At 39.8% G+C, this 11,649-nt stretch overlaps 1 long non-coding RNA gene across 1 annotated transcript; it reads left to right on the plus strand.

Annotated features, from left to right (window-relative positions):
- Positions 1–624: 624 nt before the first annotated feature.
- LOC146498974 (uncharacterized) lies at positions 625–1,316 on the plus strand. Its single transcript, XR_014870125.1, has 3 exons — positions 625–810; positions 897–1,027; positions 1,119–1,316. It is a non-coding gene; the product is annotated as an uncharacterized LOC146498974 (long non-coding RNA).
- The last annotated feature ends 10,333 nt before the right edge of the window (positions 1,317–11,649 follow it).

Here is an 11,649-nt window from a genome sequence, read left to right on the forward strand (position 1 = left end):
CTGGCTATGTGCCAAATGATGTTCGGTTGAACCCCCTAGACTTGCTGTCACCATGACGGATTTTGGTCTGTCTTTCTTGATGAACGGTGGGTGGACTATGATGAATATATGCAGCTTCTCAGGCATGACTTGGCAGAGATCATGAAAATAATCTAGATGTTTACCATTAAACAATAGCATAGACAACATGACCTCGGCTACATAAAGTTAAGGTGTTGCATCGTTTAGTATTAGAATGTCTTATTGGGCTTGACTTATGTTAAGGAAAACCTCACTGACTGGCAGTGTTGGTCAAGTTACTTGAAAAAAGTAATCAGTAACTAATTACTGATTACTTTTGCAAAAAAAGTAATCTTGTTACTTTACTGATTACTTATTTTCAAAAGTAATTAATTACTTAGTTACTTAGTTACTTTTTAAAAACATGATTTACAACCTAAATAGGTGATAAAGCGATAGATCTTTCAGCCCAATTCTACTTTTTCTACATAATCCATCATACAAAATGTAATCAAATGAAAAAGTATCTTTTTAAAACTTGTTTTATTAGTTTTAATCTTTTAACTTTATGCATCAAGCAAAAATTTTATTATATGCGGCATTCTCTGACTGGAAGAAATTGTTAGGAGTTGGTGGGGTTTCTCTGGTGTGGTGTCACGGGGTCTGCTTCTGTTTTCAGCTCAGGTAGGCAGGGTGGTGTGTCACGGGATGCTGACACACCGGCGGTGCATCAGACGTCATGTGATGGAGCGTTACTTAGGAGCAGCATGACTGACGTCTGGTGTCGGAGTATTGCCACCTCCTCGAGTGGTAACGTGTTTAATTCTCCGCGGTGTGCATTACGGCCAACCTATGTCTTGGATTTTGTTTGCTTACCTGTTGTCCTGCATCCTCAGCCGGATCCATCACCCGCTTACCTGTCAGCTGTTTGTGAAGCCGCATTTCCGGGATCACTACGGAGATCATTTACAGCGTTTCTCCCACATCCCGAGAATCCCCGCCCGAGCCCGTACAGCCAGTGTGACAAGTGAGCTCTCCAACTCTCCCCATGTTTATTGCTGTTTCTTACCGGTGGTTTGGCATCTCCCTCTAAAGTTTCGTTTTTCTTTTTCTTATAGATCCACCCTGCGTGCGCGGGTAACCCCTTTCCCTCCGAATACGTGTCAGCCTCCTCCCCTGGTTTCCCTCTGTTTGTCCCTCTGTGTAATTTCATCCCGTGTAAATAACTTTGACACCACAAATAAAGAGCACTCCCTGCATTTTCTGCACTTCTGTGTGTTCTGCCATAGAGTCCGTTCACTCAGCATAACAGAAATTTGTTTAACATTTAAACTTATTTTCTGCACATTCCAGCACATAAAATATTTTTTTTGTGTGTTTACACTCACTCTTTCAAATAGATGCAAGTAAAACACAGCAGAAAATAAATAAAATCAAAGACTAGCGGTCCTTTTGCTCTATTTTCACCTGTAAAGCAGGAGTAGGGTAGGCGGAGGTTTACCCTGGTGCAGGTGTGCCACAGCGGTCAGTGGAATAATCCGCGAGTTTCTCTGTGAATTTCCCATTACGTCATAGCGCACTCGGTGCTTGCTTGGAAGTTTAGGGGGGTTTTTTTTGCTGTAAAAAGAAGTTTTCTTCCCACGCACAACGGACGCTAATGTTTTTGTCACATTTTATGGAATCAAACTTAAAATAAGGTCAGTACTTCCACGCTTTAAACGCTGCATGCTCATACTCTCTCCCGCACTCGATATATTATCCATTGTTGATCTGCACACAGCTGTTGTCACGAACGTCGCACTTGCTTACGTCACTGTCATGAGACATTCTCGCAACAAAAATCACAGTTTTAGTAACGCAGTAACGCAGCGTTCCTACGGGAAAGTAACGCTAATCTAATTACCGTTTTTGCAATAGTAATCCCTTACTTTACTCATTACTTGAAAAAGTAATCGGATTACAGTAGCGTTACTGTAGATACTTGTACTGTAGTTACTTGTACAAGTACTGTAGTTACTTGTTACTTGTAACGCAGTAACGCGTTACAAGTAACGCGTTACTGCCCATCTCTGCTGACTGGTGTGAAAACCACTTTTAGAAACATCCACCCTTCCGCCCATCCATTCATCCATCAATTATATAGCCAGTCCTAAATTGAGGGCATGGTACATATATCTTTGCACTTTAGAGAGACTGTTCCAAATAATTTGCCTCCTTTCCTTTGTTTCCACAGTTCCTGGAGCTGCAGGCTGATAACTGATGAACATACAAAAAGTCATCCTCGTGTACCATTTCGTTTTCCAGTTGGGGAATTGAAGGCTGATTAGAGTAACAGAAATTATCTTTTGGTTGTCTCTAAACAACTATGATGTGTAAACCATCTGTATTAACTGTTAGTTGTTAACTGTATAGTCCTCACTTCAAGGTTTTTCCACATCTCACAAAAAATTGCTATAGCAATCACAGCGGGAAATTTTGTATTACCTGGGGCATTCAATACAGGTATCATAGATATTTGTATCCTGAGGCATATGAACACTTTAATATGTCAAGGCATTATGGTATCTAGTAGCTCCATGTGTTAATGCTACAGTCAAGCAGTTACGCATGGGAAATGGGATTGCACCCTAAATGTTAAATCCATCTGAAAACCTCACTTTGGTTTACTTAAAGGCATTTCACACATCATTCTTGTAAACAGGGCTGCAGAAGAGGAGGGGAATTTAACAACTGATTCAGAGGCCCAGAGCTGGATTATAGATATCTGGTGTTTCAGGACCCTGTCTGAGCTGTTGTCATGGGGCCTATAATTTGTAACAGAACTTCTGCATGCAGACAGATTACCCTATATGGCTTCTCTGTTAAATTTCCATTGTTGCTACAGGTTTGTTCATATTTCCTACATCTCCGTATATCACTGCAGCAGTGATTTTCTATATTTCCTGAAAAAAAAATGCTTAAAAGGAAATCCCAGAAACCAAAAGGTTTCAATCTTAACACTTAGGTTAAAAGAGCAGTCCAGAAATCAGCAAGAGAGTTGCCTACCACAAAAGAAGCCAAGCGTCTCACTTAGATGGCTGTTGGGTGGCATTACATTCGGTTTAGCAGAGTTAACTTTTGGTTAAGATTTTTCTTTTTTCCGCCTCATCTGGAATGGATTACTCTGCAAGTCACTGCTGAACATGCATAACGCAGAGAAAAGAGTCATTCTGATTCAGTTCGGTAGCTGTTCAGACTGTCAAACCCAATGCACTTTTCAAACTTTATTTATCTGGTGCATACATATTTTAGTATTGCATCATTGTTTACATTTAAACATTGCTCAGTCAGCGAAACAGAAAAAATATGCGCCTCTAATGGACTGCAAAATGCAAGGTAGATAAGATCGAATACACAATATGACAGCATGAAAATGTGTGCCATTTCAATGAATACAGAATTTAAAGTTTCATAGCAAAGTATGTAAGAGTGGCTGAAGTTCACAAATGTTGACTGGGCTATCAGACTACAAGAAGAACGAAGGAAATTGCAGAGATATGGCAAAACTAAAGCAAACAGCCTAGGGGCCCGTGTCATGGTCACTGATTATAGTTTTTGTCAAGCATGTATTTAGTTAAGCACCACAGAGAGAAGAACTCTGCCCTGCACTGCTTTTGTCATTGCTACTGATGATTCTTTATAAAGTTCAAATTGCAAAGTTCCAGTTGAAACAAGGGCCATTCTCTCACGTTTTGACTCTGGTCTCATACACCATGTACCACTCAAGTATGCATGACTGATAAGGACTCTTAAACAGCTAAATGGATTACTGTTACCAAGGACACTGTAACCTCAGTGAAGGATCAGGAGGAAATTGCTAACAATTTCTGCACATGCTGTTCACTGAATCACAAGCAATGCTTCAAAGGAATCCAGCCATAACAGTGACCAGTGAAGAGATTATGTCAGTACACATGATGGATTTGATGATAAATATTATGACCTAGACTAATGGCTAATAAAACACCATGATCAGTTATTCCATGTAAATCAATTCCAAGAAATTATCTCTCCTGGATGCCTGTGAAACCATGCAAATATTTAGATTCATAGTATGAAAGACACAAAATGGCTTGAAATCTGATGCTTTAAAAGTGAAATATTTTCTCAGTATATTCCTCATAACCTTTTAATGGTGTAAATCCTGAACTATGAAATAATTGGCAAATAAATCAAAAGTCTGGAAACAGGAATTTTAACTCGATTTTATTTGAACCCTTGGACAATTAAAAAAATAATGAAGTTTTAATTTGTATAATTTTTTGCAACATTTCAACTTTTTAATTGAAATGTAGATTTCACATTTTTGTGAAATCTATTGCTTAAAAAAATGTTGGCCATTTTTTCAGGTGTTTTTGGAGTAAAAAGAAAATTTCACTGGGCAACACTGGGTCTATGACACAGAACTGCAAAAACAAAATGGTTTTATGTGTTTTTGAATGAAAACGTTGTAAGTGTTGAAAAAGTTGAAAAAGACAAACAAACACTTTTTCTAATTGAAAAAGTGTTTTTTAACTAATATTATAGGGACATGTGGTACAGTTGGCTGTTTAAACCAAGCTTTTTCATCTGAAAGTCTAATTTTATGTACAGGTTGACATTGGCCTCATTTTATCTGACAGATATAAAGTGTAAATCAGCATTCAGTTACATTTTAAAATGTAGGTGCAAATAAAACAAATGAAGTACTTAGAATAAAGTAATTTACATGGTGAGGAAAATCCTCTTTTATGACTGTGCAGCAAATCACGAATGCTCTCCAGTGTGTATAAAGACTTTATACACATAGCCATAGAAAGCTTGCTGCAAGATGTAAATCCCTAGCAAGCCTCAAAAACAGTAAGGCCAGGTTATATAAGAAGTACACCACTGCACTGAATTTCCATGGACTGGTGAAGCAAAAATAGCCTGTAATGAAAATGTAGCCAAAAGGAGTTTAAAAAAAAGAATGCTCATTCACTCTTCGTTGCAATGAAACTAGTTATTGGTCATTTGTATGTGATGTCAGCAAGAAGCAACGTGGCTGAAAAGTTGTTGCCAAAAGATGTGGTTTTATTTTATAATAAATACGTGCATATTGTTACTGGGAAAGATCACTTGATCTAAAATTGAATGAAAAGTAATACATTTGTTCATGTCTGGGTTGAAGACAAAAGAGACCATACAAAAAGCAAAGCAATAGCCATTTATTGGACACTCAGTGCCACACCTCTAAAGTTTGAATTGCAATTTCAGACTGTGGGGTTTAGAGCCTCCTGCACTCCAAATAACTGTTCCAGGAAAGACCTTTTTGTTTCTGTCAGCTTACGCTTTTACATCAAATGAACAATATCTACGAGGAGACAAAAGAGAGAAGCAGATATTGTGACGAAAAGAAATGAAAAGCAAGGAAGCCTCTGGGTCGCAACAGAAGACTTTGGGAGATCTGTGCTGCTGTTAATTGTGTGAAATGGGCAAAAGAAAGCACCAAGAACAAAAAGACAACATTATGTCACTGTCATTTTTTGGAAAATGTTATAAGATGCAAGAAGAATACACACAGTGATATGTTGTTTTGCTTTACTAATAAGTTATGCCACGTTTTTTTGTCAAGCCTAATTACAACGATTTGACAATGAACTGCTTTAATCAAGTGTGAAGCAGGCAACTTCTATCAACAAGCTGTCACTCTTGCGGTTGTAAAAAGTGACTCTGATATAATTAAATACAATGAAAGTTGTCAGCTATTTTTAAGGGGGCACGCTGCACGTCCCCAATCTCTTGCCATTTTGCCTTTCCACAACGAAACATATCCCATTTGTCACATACATACCTCTGGGTGTGATGGAGGACTCAGATGTGCATACCATTATTGCCTCTTACTGACAATGCCTAGTCATATGCATGCAATTCACTGAGGTCACCTTTCAAGGCCTCTTGGAGTTATTGCCGGAGGTCATACGGCACGCATGACGGCTTGAAAGCACGTCAACCAAGGGGCAAATTATTAAATTTATGTGGTGGGGTTAGGAAAATGACTTGAAAAACACGGGTTTGCTTTTAGTGTAATGCCTTGGGTTAGGAACTTCGCAGCTTCTGAATACTTTGAACAAATCAGAGGAAATGTCTGTTGGAGGGAAATGGAAATGTTGCACCAGATTCTTTGCATTTCAAAAGAATCTGCACTAGAAAAAGAACTTAGAACAATGAGGTATGATTAAAACATGACAGTTTACAAAGCTGAATAGTATAAAAGAGGCCACTCTGAAGAATCCACAGAATATTGCTACTATTACTACTCTGCTGCTACAGTTTTTTTTTAGCTTCTTTTAGCTCATTATTCCAGTTTCTGTTGCCGTATTCTCATTTCTCTCATGTCTTCTCATTGTGGCTTAGTTCACCTTCTTGATGTGCAGTAACGATGGCCTACATTAATGGCCACATTGAGAAAAAAACTAATATAGCAAATATATTGTTCAATATTTAAGTCTTCTAGAAGAACTCTCCAAATGTATACTACTGGCTGCTTAGGCAACTTACGTATAAGTGCTACAAAAGGCCAATTACTGTATCTCTTATTAGAAAATATGGATTTGCTATTTTTAATAATATATGTGGAGCATTGAATTCATTTGCTGTTATTGTTTTTTTGTTTTTTTTTCCACAGATCGGACCCTGGATGTACGTTTAAAAATATTTATTTACAACTCAAGCAATAAGGAACTGGTCTTACGCAAACAGGAGTGGCAGCAATAGTAGGGCTCAAGGAGGATGTGCGGAAAGGGAGGGAAACAGTTAATGGCAGCCAGTGCTAAAGGATATTTATGATGAACATTGCCACAGTCTCTGTAATCTTAATTGTCCAGGCAGGATGTTGAACTGAGAGAGGGGGTTGATGTTGGGCAGGCTAGGCTCAGAGACGGAGAGAAAGTGACTCTAAGGAAAATCGGCAGGCAGGTGGGTTCCAGCTAAGTCTGTGTTTCCAAGGAGAGCGTCACACATGGAAGGTGTGGCAGTGCAGGTCCAGCTGTGGGTGTATAGCTCCAGAGATGGCTGAGGGTAGGTTTCTTCAAACAGCGAGACAGGGACTCTGGAGAGTTACTAGCAGGTAGGAGATAGAAATTATTTAGCAAACATAGGCAGTCTCAGTCACACAAGACTGCCTGAATTCCCACTAAAGCTGTTAAGTTGACGATGATCTGGTGGGGTAATTAAGAATCAGCCAATCCTTGAGTGCCTCATACTGATTAGGAAGATGAGCTACAGGTGTGCAGGAGCAAGCCTAGGAAAGAACAGTTCTGCCTACTTCTCTACCAGAGAGCGAGGATAGTGAGAAACAAAGAGCCAGGGCAATAGCAAGAGACAAAGTGAACCCCAGATTGTAACAGTTTTGTTACGTCAAATTTAAAGCATTTCATTGGGGTTATATTGACTGACCTTGCAAAGTAGTGGAACCTCAGTCCTTGCTATTATAAATAGCAATATTACTTCCAGTGTGGTTCCTCATGGTTTCAATTACAAACCCTCAAATGCTAGACCTATTTCAAAACTTCCATTCCTGTCACAGTTAATGAAAAAAATAGTTTTTCCCCAACTGAATACGTTTTTAGATACGAATGGTATTATGGAGGTTTTTCAGACTGGTTTTAAACATCTATATTCCAGTGAAACAGCACTTCTAAGGATTTTTAATGACATCTTTTTAGCAAATGATTCTGGAAACTCTGTGATTCTTGTGCTTATGGATCTTACTGCAGCGTTTGATACTGTTGACCACAGTCTTCTTATATCCCCTTTGGTACACTGGGTTGGCATTAAAGGTGCAGCACTGGATTGGCTTCGTTCATATTTGAGTGGCAGAACATTTAGTGTTAATGTTGAAAATTTTGAGTCCACCTCAACCCCCCTTTTATGTGGGGTGCCTTAGGGGTCAATCCTTGGTCCTCTTCTTTTTCATTGTACCTGCTCCCTTTGGAGTCTATTTTTAGAAAACACAAAATATCCTTTCATTTCTATGCAGATAATTGCCAAATTTATTTGCCTTTAGCACCTAATGGGCCAGGCTCCATCCAAATCCTTCTGAACTGCCTTGAAGATGTCAAATTTGGGATGGCTCTGAATTTTTTGAGTTTCAATGAGAGAAAAAGAGAGGCGATTGCATTCAGCCCTAATAATATCTCATGCAACCCGCTTGGGAATTGTGGTTGGCTTGGGTCTTCTATCAAACAACATGTCACAAATTTGGCAGTGATTATGGACTTGTATTTTAAATTGAATAAACATATTAGTTCTGTGCTGCAAAAAAGCTTTTTCCAGTTAAGGCAAATAGCAAAGCTGAAGCCAGTTTTGTCAAGACATGAGATATTTCAACTCTGCTTGACTACTGTAATGCACTTTATGTTGGAGTCAGCCAAGGATCTCTTGCACATCTTCAGTTCATTCAAAACGCTGCTGCCCGTCTCTTCGTACCCACAGACACGAACATCTTCTCTTCATTGGCTTCCTGTTCATGACAGAATTATTTTCAAAGTCCTAATGTTAGTTTATAAATGCCTAAATGGTCTTGCTCCCCATACCTTTCCGAGGTACTTCAGCCTTATATTCCTTTGCGTTCCCTTAGGTTGGCTGCTTTTGGTTGTCCCAAAAACTAGGCTGAAACGTAGAGGAGAATGAGCCTTTTCAATTATGGGTCACAAACTTTGGAATTACCTCCCTTTAAACCATTTAAAATTACCTCCCTGTCCTGCAATGTGGACTTGGGCTACTGTTCATCCCCACTTTGTAAATGGACTTTGTGGGCATGTGACAAAGCCATATGTACTGCATAAAGTCAAAGGTTATTGGAGGTATAAGAGCACCATGATAGAAAATCTTACAGAAAACTGCTAGTAATCTTTTTTTTCCGTCCATACAAGACCAAATGGGTATATATTTTATGGGTAGCATAAGTCAGCAAACGTAAAAAAAAGGACTTCTGGTCAAGCCTATATTTCATAGATTTGCATTTAAGCTACCATCACATCTATAAAATACACTCCATTTCAGTGTGAAACCTTCCAATAGTCTTTCCACGCTCTTTTTCTCATTAATTTTCCGTGAAAATGCTAGTCCAAATTGAGTCTTGGCTACCCTCTTCTAGCTCTGACAGACAGTTAATCACATGATTGTAATTAATGAAATTACCATGCCACGATTACTGGTAATGATACTCCTCCAGTCTCCAGACTCTTCTTTTAAATGTCACATGATCATGAAGTGCATAAAGCTTTTTTTTTTTTTTTACAGCATGTCCTAGATCCAATCCAAACACACCAAATCCACACAATGGTTATATAAAAGATTTGAACATGAGGTGATGCTGGACAATTATTTTGCATTCATTAACAAACAGACTGTTTCAAGGGCTTCTGGGTTCTTGCTAAATTAGTGTTGAACAATTCTGAGATGGAAACATCACAGGCAACAAAGATAAAGTGTTTAGCAGGCTTCAGGGCATTTTTTTTTTTATTGTAATAATTAATGTTCTATGCCACCATAATGCAGGAGTGTCAGCAGCTTAATTTAAATCCTGCTCAATTTCTTCCTGACTTAATCTTCATTATTTTCCCATTGCTTGCAACATGCTTACCAGTGATTAAAATGTTCCAGACCAGGGTGTGGGCAACTTTCAAAGAATGATGATTGGTACATAAGTAACTTCTCTGGTGGTATTTTTCAGATGTGGATTTCACACGTTCATGAATTAAATGCGAGGTCTGGCATGTGTTCATGTGCACAAGGACTAACTGTCAAGTATTCATTCTTTTGGATTATTCATGAGTCTCCATTAGCACATTGGTAATTTGTAATTCAGTGCGATACAGTTGAGAGGCACTAGGCAGGATTAAGGCACTGATGGTAACCAATATCAGTCAAATGCCAAATTTTCTAATTTCTCATGCTTACGGGCAATTGGACTAAAAATGAGTGGGTGCAGCCCCTCCAGTCAGTATAATTAACACTCCAATTACCGAAGCAATCAATTATCTTAGAAGGGATGCTCATCATTAAGAACTATGTACAGGCAGGCATGATGGCAGGGTAGAGAGTGAGGTTGTGGTCAGAAAAAAAATCAGTTTAAGGAAATACCAGGTGTGACCAAAACATGCAATCAAAATGTCCTGAGTACAGGTCCATTTACAACAAAAGCTTAGATTTGGCTGAGTTCATATTCAAAATGTCATCTCATGCACCTCTAGACTTTGCCCAGGACGGCTGCTATATCTCAAGATATGTCAGTGGAAGTCTTTTTATGTTCCTTTTGCACTTGAACTCTTTGATTGGTGTTGGATCTCCTCCAGTGTGTCAAAACAGTGATCCATTAACTTGGTGTTCATTTTTAGGAAGTGGACAAAGTTGTGAGGGAGCCAGATTAGACGAGTGGGCCAGGTACTAAGGAAAGATTGTGTTTGTGCAGCCAAAAATGCTTAATGTGCTCTGAGCTGGCACTAGAGAACAGGCTGACACACATTGCAGTTTAGTTAAGTTTATTTCTGTGTTTCATGAACCAGGCAACACACTACAGTATTTATAGCCTGGAATCGTTTGCAATGCCCGTCCCCAGTTTAGCTAATTTCCCCCAAATATTTTTCCTTGTGCACCTGCGACCACCTTGCAGTAGAACTTTGCACTGACAGTCACACCCTAGGAAGCAACATGTGGTAACTAAATGTTGAGAAAACTTAACACATTCTTCCTGTCTCAGTCCTCACTTGACAGTGAAAATCCACCCCATTAAATGTGGGTCAGTCTGGGACTGACGAACCAACGGGGAAGGAGGTCCGACACAAAGAGCTCTGAGGAGGGGCCAGCCGGGGGAGTCGAGGCAGGGCGGGGGCAGGCAACCGGGCAGGAGAAGCACCCGAGGGTCACCAGAACAGGTAGGGGAAAACACTCCAAGCGGAACGAGCCATGTCAACCTCTGTACATGGAAAGAAGCAGGTTATACCAGGAAAAAACAAGATCATAAGTTTGAGAGAACCAGAGACCAAGTTACCACCGGATGGCACACAATGAGCTGGCGAGGCATGGTAGACTGCTCAGGGTTTAAGAGCCCTCCTGCTGATTGCATGCGAACGCAGTCCAGGTGAGATGTGGAAGGCTCCACCCCAAAGGGACCAGCAGCCACAGATGGAAACTCCCAGGCACTCCCACGGGCCAGGACAGCTATGATGAGACACCCAGATCTCCTCCACCCACCTCCTCAGTTATTCTGGAAAGGACAATAGGGCAATGCCAAGAAGATTGCGGTGTCTTCCAAGATAAATATGCCTGAAAGAAAAACCTTAATCCACTTGGCTGGAAGCAGTGCTTAAACAATGGAAAAACACAAACCTCTCATGTTTAGGTGTTTTCCACTTTTTCTTTGGTCATTTTAGCCTTTTTGGCCAGGGTGAAGGGAGTATCTGCCATCAAACAACAAGACAGCCGCATGTAACTACGATGGTGTTTGCTAGTTCACCTTACATGCATTAATGTAATAACGTGGTTAGCCTACTCAACGTAAATTACACACGAACAACATTAAGCTACTCGCCCAGAGAAGAACGGCTGCTGCTGCCATCATCATCCGTCATCATTTCTGCTACACTG

Source organism: Neolamprologus multifasciatus, chromosome 17 (assembly GCF_963576455.1).
Source record: "Neolamprologus multifasciatus chromosome 17, fNeoMul1.2, whole genome shotgun sequence".
Lineage (NCBI taxonomy): Eukaryota > Metazoa > Chordata > Actinopteri > Cichliformes > Cichlidae > Neolamprologus > Neolamprologus multifasciatus.